The sequence below is a fragment of the Pinus tabuliformis genome, chromosome 2_1, assembly GCF_031772625.1.
Source record: "Pinus tabuliformis cultivar Carrire ecotype Pingquan chromosome 2_1, CPIR1, whole genome shotgun sequence".
NCBI lineage: Eukaryota > Viridiplantae > Streptophyta > Pinopsida > Pinales > Pinaceae > Pinus > Pinus tabuliformis.
Window position 1 is genome coordinate 580412469 of NC_142299.1, and position 12893 is coordinate 580425361.

A 12893-nucleotide genomic window follows, 5' to 3' on the forward strand; every position below is an offset into this window, starting at 1 on the left:
CAGCATACCGATACGCTGTCAAAATCAAGCAAAAGTTCAAACAGAAGAAGCGAGACTTTGGATCTGCAAATCCGAAGCCCAAAGGACAAAGCCAAGGCGGGGTGACCCAAGACAACCCCTCGAAGCCGCAAGAAAAGAACAACACCACGAAGCTGAAGAAGGACACAAGAAAGTGGTGTGAGTTCCACAAGAGTCCCACTCATAACACAAGTGAGTGTCGAACCAAGCAGTCACTGGTGGCTGAGTTGAAGGCTTCAGAATCAGAGGCATGTTCGACCCTGAGCCAGAACTCGACAAGGGGAATGGAAAAGGGAAGCAGATCATTGATGCGGATCCCAGTGCCATTGTTGCCACCACCAAGATCCAAAAAAATGAGCCCAAAGACCCAGAGGAGGGGGAGCGTCTTTTCCACTCACAGATGTGGGTGAAGGGTTCTCCATTGCAATTCATTCTCGACAGTGGCAGCCAAAAGAACCTTATTTCAGCAGAGCTCGTGAAGCGGTTGGGCCTACCGACTACACCACACCCACAGCCGTACAATATCGGGTGGCTTCATGAAGGACGAGATCTCAAAGTTCGCCAGCAGTGCCGCCTTCCCTACAACATCAAGCCCTTCACAGACGAGGTATTGTGTGATGTTACACCTCTGGATGTTTGCGATGTACTATTATGCCAGCCATACTTGTGGAGGCGACATGCTGTGTATGAGTCAAGGCCTCACGTTGTCATTATTTCTTTGGATAATTCATTATACAGGATACCAGAGGTAGCCCCACCTACCACCACCTCTTTGATCACTGCCAAGAAAGGAAGCAAGCTCATCTCCCAGACTAGGAAATTCATTTTCTGTCTGGTTCACTCCCAAAGTAAGGGGAAGATCGTTGCTACATCCATGACCCCCATAAAGGGTTCCTCCACACAACAGCAGCAGCAAAGGGATACGGTCATGACAGAACATAGGAACAACTTCTCCTCACCCACAGGGGTACCACACAAGTTTCAGGTGGGCAACAAAGTTTGGTTACATCTGCAGAAAGAACGCCTTACCAGAACCCATCAGAAACTCAGACCACTCCGACATGGTTCTTACACTAGTACCAAGGCTACGGGAAACAATGCTTGGAAGCAAATCATTCCTCCATTCCTTCACTTGCACCGAGTGTTCAATGTGGATCATCGTCGACCATGCTTCCCACCATTTCTGGACACATCAGAGATTGCAGAACAGCTCACCAGAGACCCAGCTCAGCAGAAGCTTCCTCATCTCAGGGAGGAACTCAACGCAATGGGGACCATTGCTTCCTAAGGGGGGAGGAATGATCCAGGTGGATGTTGGTGGCCACCCACCTATCCCATCTAGACCCCCACAACTATCCCTTTCAGTTTTTCAGTTTCCTTAATTATAGCGCAGTTTACTATTTTTAGCAGTTTTTCGGGTCCTAAACTTCCAGAGCCGTTTTGAGGCCCTAAACGACATTTTTTTGGGAAATCTACTACCAGTGATTTTTTGGACAAAAAATCGTCTTTTCCTTCGTAGTCCTCGGAGAGATCTTTCTAGCGGGCTATCATGCGCATCAAACGGAGATAATGCGACCAATTCGTGACCCTGGGAAGTTGATGTACCAACTTACCCAAAAACGGGGCCCACAATTTGGCGTTTCATCTTCTAGGGTTAGGTTTTTGAATGTGAAGGGTTTTCCATTATTTCTCAACAATAAATAGGCCTTCGAGCAACATTGTAACACAGTTCAGAGGCATGTAGCCACCACATCTCTTCTCAGAGATAAGCTACCATCGCCCTAGCTGGTTTCTTTCCATTGCTATTTGTAAGCATATTTCAGTATTTTACAGTAATGAAATGAAGTATTATTTCTGCTGCATATCTGTATTTATGGTTATCTCTGTAATTTGTTGCGTTCCTGTTTAAATCCGGATCACTAGTTGTGAAAATTCCTTGTAATTTTTCACGACACACAATAGATAACAAGAAACTCATTATACTGTCAAAATCAAGACAAATCATTTAATGTACAAAGGGTAAAGTCTTAAAACGTTTCAACATTAAGAGTGAAAGTTAACATCAAGGCATGTGTAAAATTGAGTTAGATGGTCTAAGGCCAAATTATGTGCCTTTATGTGCATTAGTACATAATTCCTTGAAGGGGCCAAGTTAAGTGAGTCAGTTAGTTTTATCAAAATTCAAGTCATTATAACTAAAGTCATGTGAGTTACCAAATTCAAGATTTTCATCACACTTTGGGGCATATTATTAGTTGTACCCAACACCCTAAGGTTACATAAAAATCAAGTGAGCATGATCAAGCAAGCGAGTATAAGAAATCATGAACAGTGGTAAGCCAAGCGAAAATGGGTAAATGAGGAAAACATCTACAAAATTTCTCTCAAGAAATAAAATATTGCGAGTGCAACCATGAATTACGCAATAAAATAAAAGTACTTGAGTGAAAATTATAGAAAAATCAAACCATAATTGATCAAATTGGTGACACACTAGTAGCTACAAAATATATTCAAAAGGAAATAGATATGAAAGAACAATTGATTGATTCACTCAATATAAAATTAACGAAAAAGAAAGATCTACTTGATTATCTGATTGATGCAAGATATACAGGAAAGGTAGATTCAATATGTGGCACAAAATATCTCATCCAAACAGTGAATCCAATTTAAGAAATAGATGAACTCATCCAATAGGTTGATGAAATTTGTGACCTAGTGGAGCTACTAGACAAAATTGATGCAACAAATTGTACTGAAGACCTAATCCAAAATTTTGATGCAACATGTGATACATTTGAAATAATGGAAAATTTTGATGTAACTTGTGATACTCACTTCATGCAAGTAATTGATGCATAGTGTGATAAAGTTGACTTAATGGAATCAATGAATCAAGCACATAATATGAGAAACAATAGAAATTGTGAAGAAGGAAAGGAAAAATAAAATGGTCTTTCCAATATGGTTATCATACCTTGGGAAGAAATATTATAAAAAAAATCAACACAGATTAAGATATACCAATGAAAATAGTTTTCATATTCCAGATTTCTCCAAATCAGTTTAGTTTGTGAGTGCAATATTTCTTAACGAACTTGCGAGCATTCATCTCCAACATTTTCAGAGAAATTATCACATGGAGAGTCATTGTTTCAATCTCCATCCTTGTCTTCATTGCGGGAATAAAAATCATCTATCAAAAATATGTCAAAAGAAAAATAAAGTTAAGAAAATAGTCAATTAGGGATGGGTAAATTCTTAGAGATGGAATCTAGAAGTAAATAAGTTGCATAAATCTTACAATATTGTCAAGATAGAGATAAAGATAAAGTTTCTTAAGGAAATGAACAAAGAAAATGTTTCAACGAGTAATTCCAAAGAAAGATGGTACTCTCCACACCTTAGGGGGGAGCACAATGATAAAAGAAACTCTACTACACCCTTAAGCGGGGGAGTAAATTGATGAATTGAAAGAAGGTTAGTAGTACACCATAGACCACTGCATTAGTCTCATCAAAGAAGATGCCTAGTGGTACACTGAAAGCACCATATCATTCAAAGAAAATTGATTAATGGTAAACCTTAAAACACCAATTTCTATGAAAGATGGTTAGTGGTCAACCAAAAAAAACACCACCTAAAGAATAAAAAGCCCTAGCTTAGATCGTTTTAAGAATAAACTATTAAAATTAAAATTAGTCAAATAAATCAACATTAAGAAAACAATGGAGAATTCCATCATAGAAACTAGTCTCTTCAACAATCATCTCAACTGAAATGTTTAGACATGTCAATTGATCACTTCCATACATTCAAATATTGGTGATTTTTTTGTCATATCTTAATTGAAACTCAGTTCAACAGTTCTAGATTGAAGATAACAATTTTTTTTGGTAAAATTATTCAGAATTGTGATTGGGGGGGAATGTTAAACTATGAGTCCCTAAACAATCACAAAGTCTGAGAATAAAATTTCCATTCTTACCTTAATGAGGTGTCATGATGATCCACTAATCATTTGTATCTAGATCTTGAAGATATATAATGTTAATTGATGTATTATAAATTAAGAAATTGAGATCAATACAATATAACAGAAGGCAATGAATCCTTTTCCAGTTTGCTTGTCTTGTCTCACCCATGTTAATTCATAATGTATTGTTGTGTAGGTCATTGGTCATGGTATGTAGGTTTATAGAGCAAGCATTATAGAGCTTGGATATAGAGAGGAGATAAATGAGTATGGGAATGAAAGAAGGTGAGAGGATGATAAAATTTGTAAGTGTTAGGATAGAGATAATTAAGAAAAAAACAAAAAATTATAATGGGGTTGAAATAATTTTCATGTAAAAGGAATTAGGGTTTTCACACAAGGTAAGACATGTGTAACCCTAAGAAGTTATTTGTAAAGTCTAGAGTTATACCTAGGTGATATGGGGCCATGTCAAATTAATAGATACCCTATAAATATAATTTAAGGGGGATAGGCCCTAGAGGTGAGCAGTGTTGGTTCACTTGCTTGGTTTGGCTGGATTTCGTCGATTGAAACCCCAAGTCAAGCTTTAAGGTGGGGTTGTTAGGTAAAACTTGACTCGGTGAAATAGTCAAAGCTTTTAGGTCAAATAGAGGTGGTTTTCGGCAAATAGTTTTGATTGCTGATAATTTTCTACTCATGGATTGCATGTAATGAATCCTTAAAAAGTCTTGGAAAGAATACATTGCAAGGGGGAAAAGGATGTAAATGGTGAAGGCCCACTTAGTCATCTTAGCCTAGTTTGGACAAGGGACTATAATAGAAAAAAAATTATTTGGTTTTTCCTTGGATTGGAGTTTTTCAAGAAAAACATTGTGTGTACTGTGATGCTTTATTTTTTTTTTTGTCACTTAATATCTCTCTAGTAATTTTAAAAAACCCCCATGAATTTTCTATTCCCACTAAAGAATTTGTATTATCTGAAGATGAATGATGATATAGTTTTATAAATTAGCTTAATTCTTCCAATACATTTCTTAATTAGATTAAGATCATTAGTGAAGAAGGAAATGGAAGTGATCAATGCATAGCTTTACTTTGTATTCTGTCAACTCCATCGAAAATTTTATAGTTGTCATCAATGGAGATTTAAAGATTAAAAATATCTATTTATATTAGATTTTGGGTTATCTATTAAATGAAGAGACATGAGAAATAACTTTCAAAATAGGATTTTTTCATAATATTTGGCTAATATAGGTCACTCTGAGGAAAATTGTGAGAGATCTAGTGGAAAAAATCTATATCTAGTGGAATCTGTGTTAACAAAGTTGGAAATGAACAAAAACTTATTTCTAAGAGGTATCACTAAAGAGGGCACAAGGAAAGTGAATGAGAGGTTGGCCACTTAAAGGAGAAAGAAGGGGGTTTGGTTGATGGGGTTTCTCACTGTAGGATAGTGTGTACCTCTCCTTAGCATTTTCATTAAATAATGTATAGGATGATGTATGGTTGATTGATTCAAGAATTTCCTTCTATATAATTCCTCATATGATGGGGTTCATGCACAATAATTCATATCGAGGAAAAATATTTCATGTATATAATTTGAATTATGAAATTGTTGGACATGGTAGTGTAAAATTATATATAAGGATTGGTTCATGAAGATAATAACCAATATGTATAAATTCCCAAGATTGGAATATAATTTACATGTAGTGAGACACAAATGATATAGTTCTTGATACACCATTCTTTAGAGATAGTCATATATTGGTTTAAAAATTTGTGGTTCAAGTCAAAGGTGTTTAGATTGAAACTTTGTACAAGTTAGATGTGAAGTCTTACATCATGGTTAGTGGAAATATAACATCAATGTAGAAGAAAAATTACAAATAATGTGATGTTATGGAACTGGAAAATGGGAAATATTGGAAAACAGAACCTATGAAAAATGTTCACTAAGAATATTGTCTATAGGATTGATGTTATGGAGCAATCTTTTTAGCTTTGCGAGGTATGTGTGCTTGAAAACATTAAGAGCATTTAATTATCCTTGAGTAAAAAAAAAATCTAAAAAGGTGCTTGATGATAGATCCAAAAATTATAGTAAAAATCTAATGTCATGAAATCCCAAGCACTCACTTAAATCATGAATTTTAGGTGGATAACACCTCATAGTTTTCATGCATGATTTTTGAAAACTACATGAGTCTAACTGATTAATGAATTTGTAATTAAATTAAATAACCATCCGCTAGAAGAACATCTATTTTTCATTTCTCTAGCACTATGGTGTCCGTTCTGGTACTCACCTCTTCTCACTATTTATTAGAGGTCAAGCAGAGTAATGTCAAATTCTAGTAAAGTGTAGAATGAAGGGAAAGACACAAATGTGAAAAATCAATGGTCACTAGATGTATATGATATTATAGATTTAGTTACAACAATAGGCATGTTACCCATGAAGAGTGTACATACTACAATTTATAGTTCTATTTATTATAAATTAAGGATATGAAATAACTAAGAAATATATTTGTTGGAAATATATATATATATATATATATATATATATATATATATATATATATATATATATATATATATATATATATATATATATATATATATATATATATATATATATATATATATATATATATATATATATATATATATATTTCTTTGAAAAAATATCTCCATGTGTTATACATTTCTATAGGAACAATTCCCCCCTGCCCCCCACCAAAAAAAAAAACTTTGGTAGTTTTTTAATTCGTTTTTTCCTATCTTCGGCACAAGGTTTTCACTTTTAGTGCTTTGTGGCGCATGGTGGTTTAGCCCATCTTATTGTAATTATAGTTAAGGATTTATGGTTGTATTCTAATCTAGATTCAATGAATTGGACATTTTATAGATGTTGTAGGATATACATATTGTATTGTAATCCTTTAAAGGAGAATATACCAAAAAATATTTTTTATTTTCCCAATTTGGGTTTCCAAGGAAAAATATATATGTTAATATGTGTGTATGCCATTGGATCTTTTTTATTTTTTGATAATAATCTATTTTCAAAAATTAACTATATAAACTTAAAATGTAAATGTGATATTAGAGAAATTTTTGGTTCATTAGGACACCTTTGTGGATAAGGGTTTTGGCTTGCGTCTATGGTAGACCTTGTTATAGTCGGATATTTAGGGAATCAGTTTTTATGGTAAAAGAAATAATGTGAAATTCAAAGATAGTGATAAATAATTTAAATGGGAAATGTTTTGCGCTGTGGATGCTCAAAATGGAATATTTGTTGGTGGACAAATATTAGTGGATCACTCTCGATCAATGTACTTCACCAAAAAGGATGTCGATAACATACTAGGGAAAATTGGATTAAAAGGAAAGGACCACAATACAATTGTGTATCTTATCTATAGTGTTACTAAATGCTTTAAGAGAAGCCATAGAAAATGATTTTTTGAAACAAGTTAGAGAATTTGCATTATTCTGAGTCCCTAGTCAACAAATTGTTCCTATATAAATATCTATATAACCCAATGATGAAGGATGGACACTTGTTCAAAGAGCATCCAAATGGATTCAATATCATGGTAAGGCATCTATTATCTATTGATATTAATATTTTATATGAGGATAAGTTTTTTAGTTTGTCATGTTATTTGTGACTTATGGGATAGTTTAGTTGTTTTCATAGGCTGTAATGCAACTACTTTAAATTTTGATGAAAAAAAATCATTTTTGTTAGTGGAGACGAGATGGAAAAACATGGAAAGTTAAAAAATGGGTTCCTTATCTTTAAGAGGATGCTCCCATAGTAGAAATAAAAATAAGTCCTCAAGTGGGAGATCTAAATCTATAGAAATATTTAAATTTCCAAGAAAAATTGTAAAGGTATGTTGGAAATGTGGAAAATAAATGCGTTACAAGAAATATTGTAGATCAATTTTTTGTAGAAATAAGGGATCTAATGATTCTTCATATACAAAAGTACAAACATCCTCATATGAAGGAGAGGATATGTATTTTTATTATTCAAGTAAAAATGTAGATAATAAGGCATGATTAGTCAACTTGGGTGCATCATTTCATATGACTCCTTACATAGTGTGATTTGTGAGTATGAGAGGTATGATGGAAATGATGTTTTTATAGGAGATAGTGTGGTGGAAAGCATCATAGGATGAGGAAAAGTTGAGTTTAATTTCATGAATGGAAGGATTATAAGACTCCTTGGTGTTTTAAAAATTCCAATATTGGCAAGAAATTTGATTTCTGTAACCAATATGAGCAATGTAGGTGTAAAAATAATCTTTGAAAACGATACCTATAAGATGGTTCAAGGAGAAATTGTAATTTTGAGCGAAGTTGAAATTGAAACTTTATATAAGCTATTTAGAATCACTATTAGTATTGGGTTGAACAATTCCATTATTGGTTTGTGGAGCTGAAGCAAGAAAAACTCATGTAGTATATGGAGCAAATACTGTGTTGTGGCATCAAAGATTAAGGCCTATTGCAGAGAAGGGCCTTCTAGTACTACATGGTAATTGTTTGATAGGAAGTATGTCAAATTTCTCTCTATATTTAAATTTTTGTGAAAATTGTTTATGTGGGAAGAAAAATTAGGTAAGATTCTCCTCTAATATTCCATTGTCAATGCGAAAAAAACCCTCTGAATTTTTCCCTACATTTGAATTTTGGAGCCTACTTGTGATCCTATGATCTATCGTTCCTTAATTTCTATTAGTCGCTTCATGATTGGTTGATGATTTTATAGTTTCATGGGTCTTCCTATAAGGTTGTAATAATTAGAGTCACTTGCTCACACAGTATTAGCGTTTCATGCATCTACAAGCGCTCTTCTTTCAAGAAAGCCTATCAATCAATGTGCACCTTATAAAATCAAGCACTACGCAGACGTTGTTGAAAGTGACTGTGCAGATGCCAAGGATAGTGATTTCATAGTTCTATGTGTATGATGATTATGCAGTCCTAAGAATCAGTGCTTGCGTAGTCTCTGAGTATAGTGGGTGCATAGTTCCTAGAGGCAGAGACCGTATAGTCCATATAAACAATCAGAGAACAACCCCCAAGCTGAAAAATTCTCTCATTCCTAGTTGAAATTGTACCATCACTATAGTGATTTTTCTTAATTGTCGCTTTTGTGTACTTTGGCTTTCATTAGTATCACTTTCACTTTTATGACTATCATTTTTTCTTGCTTTCACTTTCACAAGTGGCACTTTCACAACTATTTCTTTTGATGATTTTCACTCTTTCATGTGTCGCATCTTAGTGCACCATTGGAGGTCATCCTAGCACATTCTTCTATATTAGTTGATCCTATATGTCATAGGAATATGTGCTAGACACTTTCCCATAGCTTAACACACTATTTGGTTGCAATCAAAACTCTTGTCATTAAATGTATTCTAAGGTACACAAAATGAAGTTTCAACTACCGCACTTAGAAATAAGTGTCGCTTTGCTATCGTTTTAAAGTATCCATGTCAATTTTAAATCCTATGGCATGTGTTGGTGTTATCAGAGTGTGATATCACCATTTCATGACTTGCTTACATTTCTTGTTCTCTCTCACCTCACTAATCCCACACTTAGCTATTTCGGAGCATTCATTGTCTTTGAAACTTGCTCAATATTCAGGCAGCCTTTCTCCCTCCTAGAAATTTTCATTTTTCATTCCTAGGCCACAATGAAGCCCCTCTGTCTCTTGAAATTATGCACTATGAAGTCCTAGAAGACAATCTCCCTCCTCCATATGCACACTAAGTAGCCTTGGAACTTAAGCCATCAATTCAGTTGTCTGGCCTTGTTGACTACACAATACTTATTCCCTCCTTCCCTACACTGTGTATTATTTATTTCTAGTCAGTAGTCAGGCCTCTATGTGTGACGAACTTTTTGAACTATACAATTTCCTAATACTTCTCCTCAGTCACTATGCATTGCACAGTTCCAGTGAGCAACCCTGCCTCCTTGTCTCTCTGAATTTCCCAATTAAATAGCTCCTTTTATTAGGAAAGCTTCCTACTGTGCATTTAGTAGTTCTAGTGATCAAGGAGTCATTGTGGAGTCAATCAGCTCCTCAACTGCATAATTCATTAAACTTATCTCTGAATCATTGTGCATTGTGTAGTTACAGTAACTAGTCATGCTGATTGATACCCCTCACTATGTAATCCCTTGTCTTAGCCTACTCCTTACTATGCATTGTGTAGTTCCAATCAATAGTGAAGCCTTCCTCAATCCCCGTGTTTCCCAACTTCACAATCCCTATCTCTCTCTTCTTGGGAACTCCTCACTATAAGTCATTAGCCAACAAACTCAATAACTTGCCCCCTGGACACCCTTTATTGTGTAAGAAGACTTTACATGCCATCATTTACTACACATTTCATAATTTTAGTCAGTAGTAAGGCCTCCTTGAGAACCTACATCCCTCAACTATGTAATTCCCAGCCTTCTACTCTCAAAACCCTTACATGTTTCCTCATCTCAATCATCATCTTCCTTGAGTAAGAAGAGATAGAATAGGTGGTTTATGGATTGATTTTGGCTTGGCATGAGTGGTCTCCATCTACAGGTATAATCATTACAACATGACAAGGTGATGCTAAAGAGAGGCCATCAAGGAGAGGCTACAACAGAGTACTTGCAAAGAATGAGCATAGGAAGAACCATCATGAAGAACACAAAGAAACCTTAGATAAATATAAAGAAGATGACTTGGGAGGATTCAACATTCACCTAGAACCTTTGCAGGGTGAAAATGAACAACAAGTAAAGATTTATCATGAAGAAGTCAAAGTCAAAGTAGTAAAGAGAGCAACTTTGAAATGCCACATCATCATGGAGTTCCATGTCATCATTTCCAACTCATGGATTGTAAAAGTCTCATCACAAAGTCATATGTGTCAATGTATATTGCCACATCATTTGTGGAATGTAATTATTGTACTATTTTAAAATGAGAAAATGTAAAATGTTCGGAAAACCAAGGGTCCCATATGGAATGTGAAAGGTCACTACAAAGTTCTAAATTCATGTAGAAGATCAAAGGTCATATAGGAATTTCAAAAGTCATAGTAGAAGCTCAAGAGTCATGATGGAGGTCAAGAGTCACATGGGAGGTGGAGAGTCACCTAATTTATGATAAATACACCCTCATAACTCAAGGAAGATGGATTTTGACACTAGAACTTTCTACCTTGGCTTCTCTAGCTTGGCCTAGGAGAGAATATTTTTCTTTGGAGGAGAAAGTAGTGACTTAATGTTCCAATATTGGGACTAGTGTGGTAGCATTGTCCTTGTGTACCTTGGGACTTTCACACAATATATGAAGCTATTTGATTCGATGCACTTTCAAGAATATGTCCTGAATTATGGTGAGAATATTATTTCATTGTTTTTGATGTATGTTTGTGTTAACACATACTAATGAAAATGAACTATTTCCTTGGATTAGGTAGGCATCTTGTTGAATGTGCCACTATTATTTGCTTTAATCACCACTTTTGTCTTGTGAACTAATTTGTAGGTAAATCAATGATTTATTCCATGCTCTTGTGTGTCTCTTTTAAGATAGTACTTTTACATTTCCTCTAGAGGCTCACTCTCTCTTTGCTTGTTGTGAAAGCACCATATATGAATTTCAATTGTATGCCTCATGGTATCAACTTACTTGTATTATGTTAATATTTGTAGCCAAGGAAGGATCCTAAGAGCAATGGCAATCGACCATATTTTCGGTTGGGGCTCCTACTCCAAAGAGTGTGAGGTTTTGTATTGTTGATGAGAGCTTCAGGAGTCCTATGTGAATTGTTTGAGGACCCAAACGTTTCACGTGAACACTTCACCCATATTTAGGGGCATGAAGCAAAATAATGATAGGAAGAGTGCATGAGCATAATATATATAGATTGAGGGAATTATCCATTAGAGATAAAGGTTATTTTGATTACCAAAAGAAGGAGAAAATATCAATTAAAATTAAAATTAAATGATGTTATAATTGTTATTTGAATTAAGATATTTGGAATTAGAAATTAAAATAAATAAAAGGAATAAAAAGAAAATATATTTTTATTTTTTATTGGCGAAAACTCCAAAAAATGTGGAAAAGCATAATAATTATTTTGTTAATAATATCATAGGCATAGATAGCTAATTATAAGATTTAAGGTTAAATTATAGAGATAAATAAATCAAATTGGAATGAAATAGGGATACAATATATAATATGATTGGATATAGCCAAAGGTCAAAAGGCCAACAATCAAAAAGAAATATGGAAAAATTAATTTCTAATGGACGAGAATTTAGAAAAAGTCGGTGGGGGGGGGGGGGGGGGAGATATTTAATGTTAAGATGTGGGTAATAATGTTATTGAGATGAAACATTATAGAAATAAATCCACTAGGAATGACAAGGGATTACAACATATAAATGTTTAATTGAGAGAGGAGATAGTTAAAAGGTTAAAAATTTTGGATAGAGAATTATAAAGCACCCTAGATTTATTAATTATATCATAGGTGGAAATGGGATTTTGATAATACAATAAAACTAATATTATAATGAGGATTAAAACTGATTAAGGAGAAATAATAATCATAAGAATAATAATACAACGAAGAAGGGAAAAGGGGGAAGAAAACTAGAGGGAGTTAGGGTAAGAATTTGAATTAGAGGGAAAGGGTTTAAATGATAGGAGATGGATGGTGGGCTTACAAGATTGGCTTAACTAGTAACCATCATCCTGCTAAAATTATTAAGATGTTTTTCAATTTCAAGGGCCTCCCTAATGACCCAAATGGAATGACAAGGGGAAAAAGCTAAGATTTTGGTC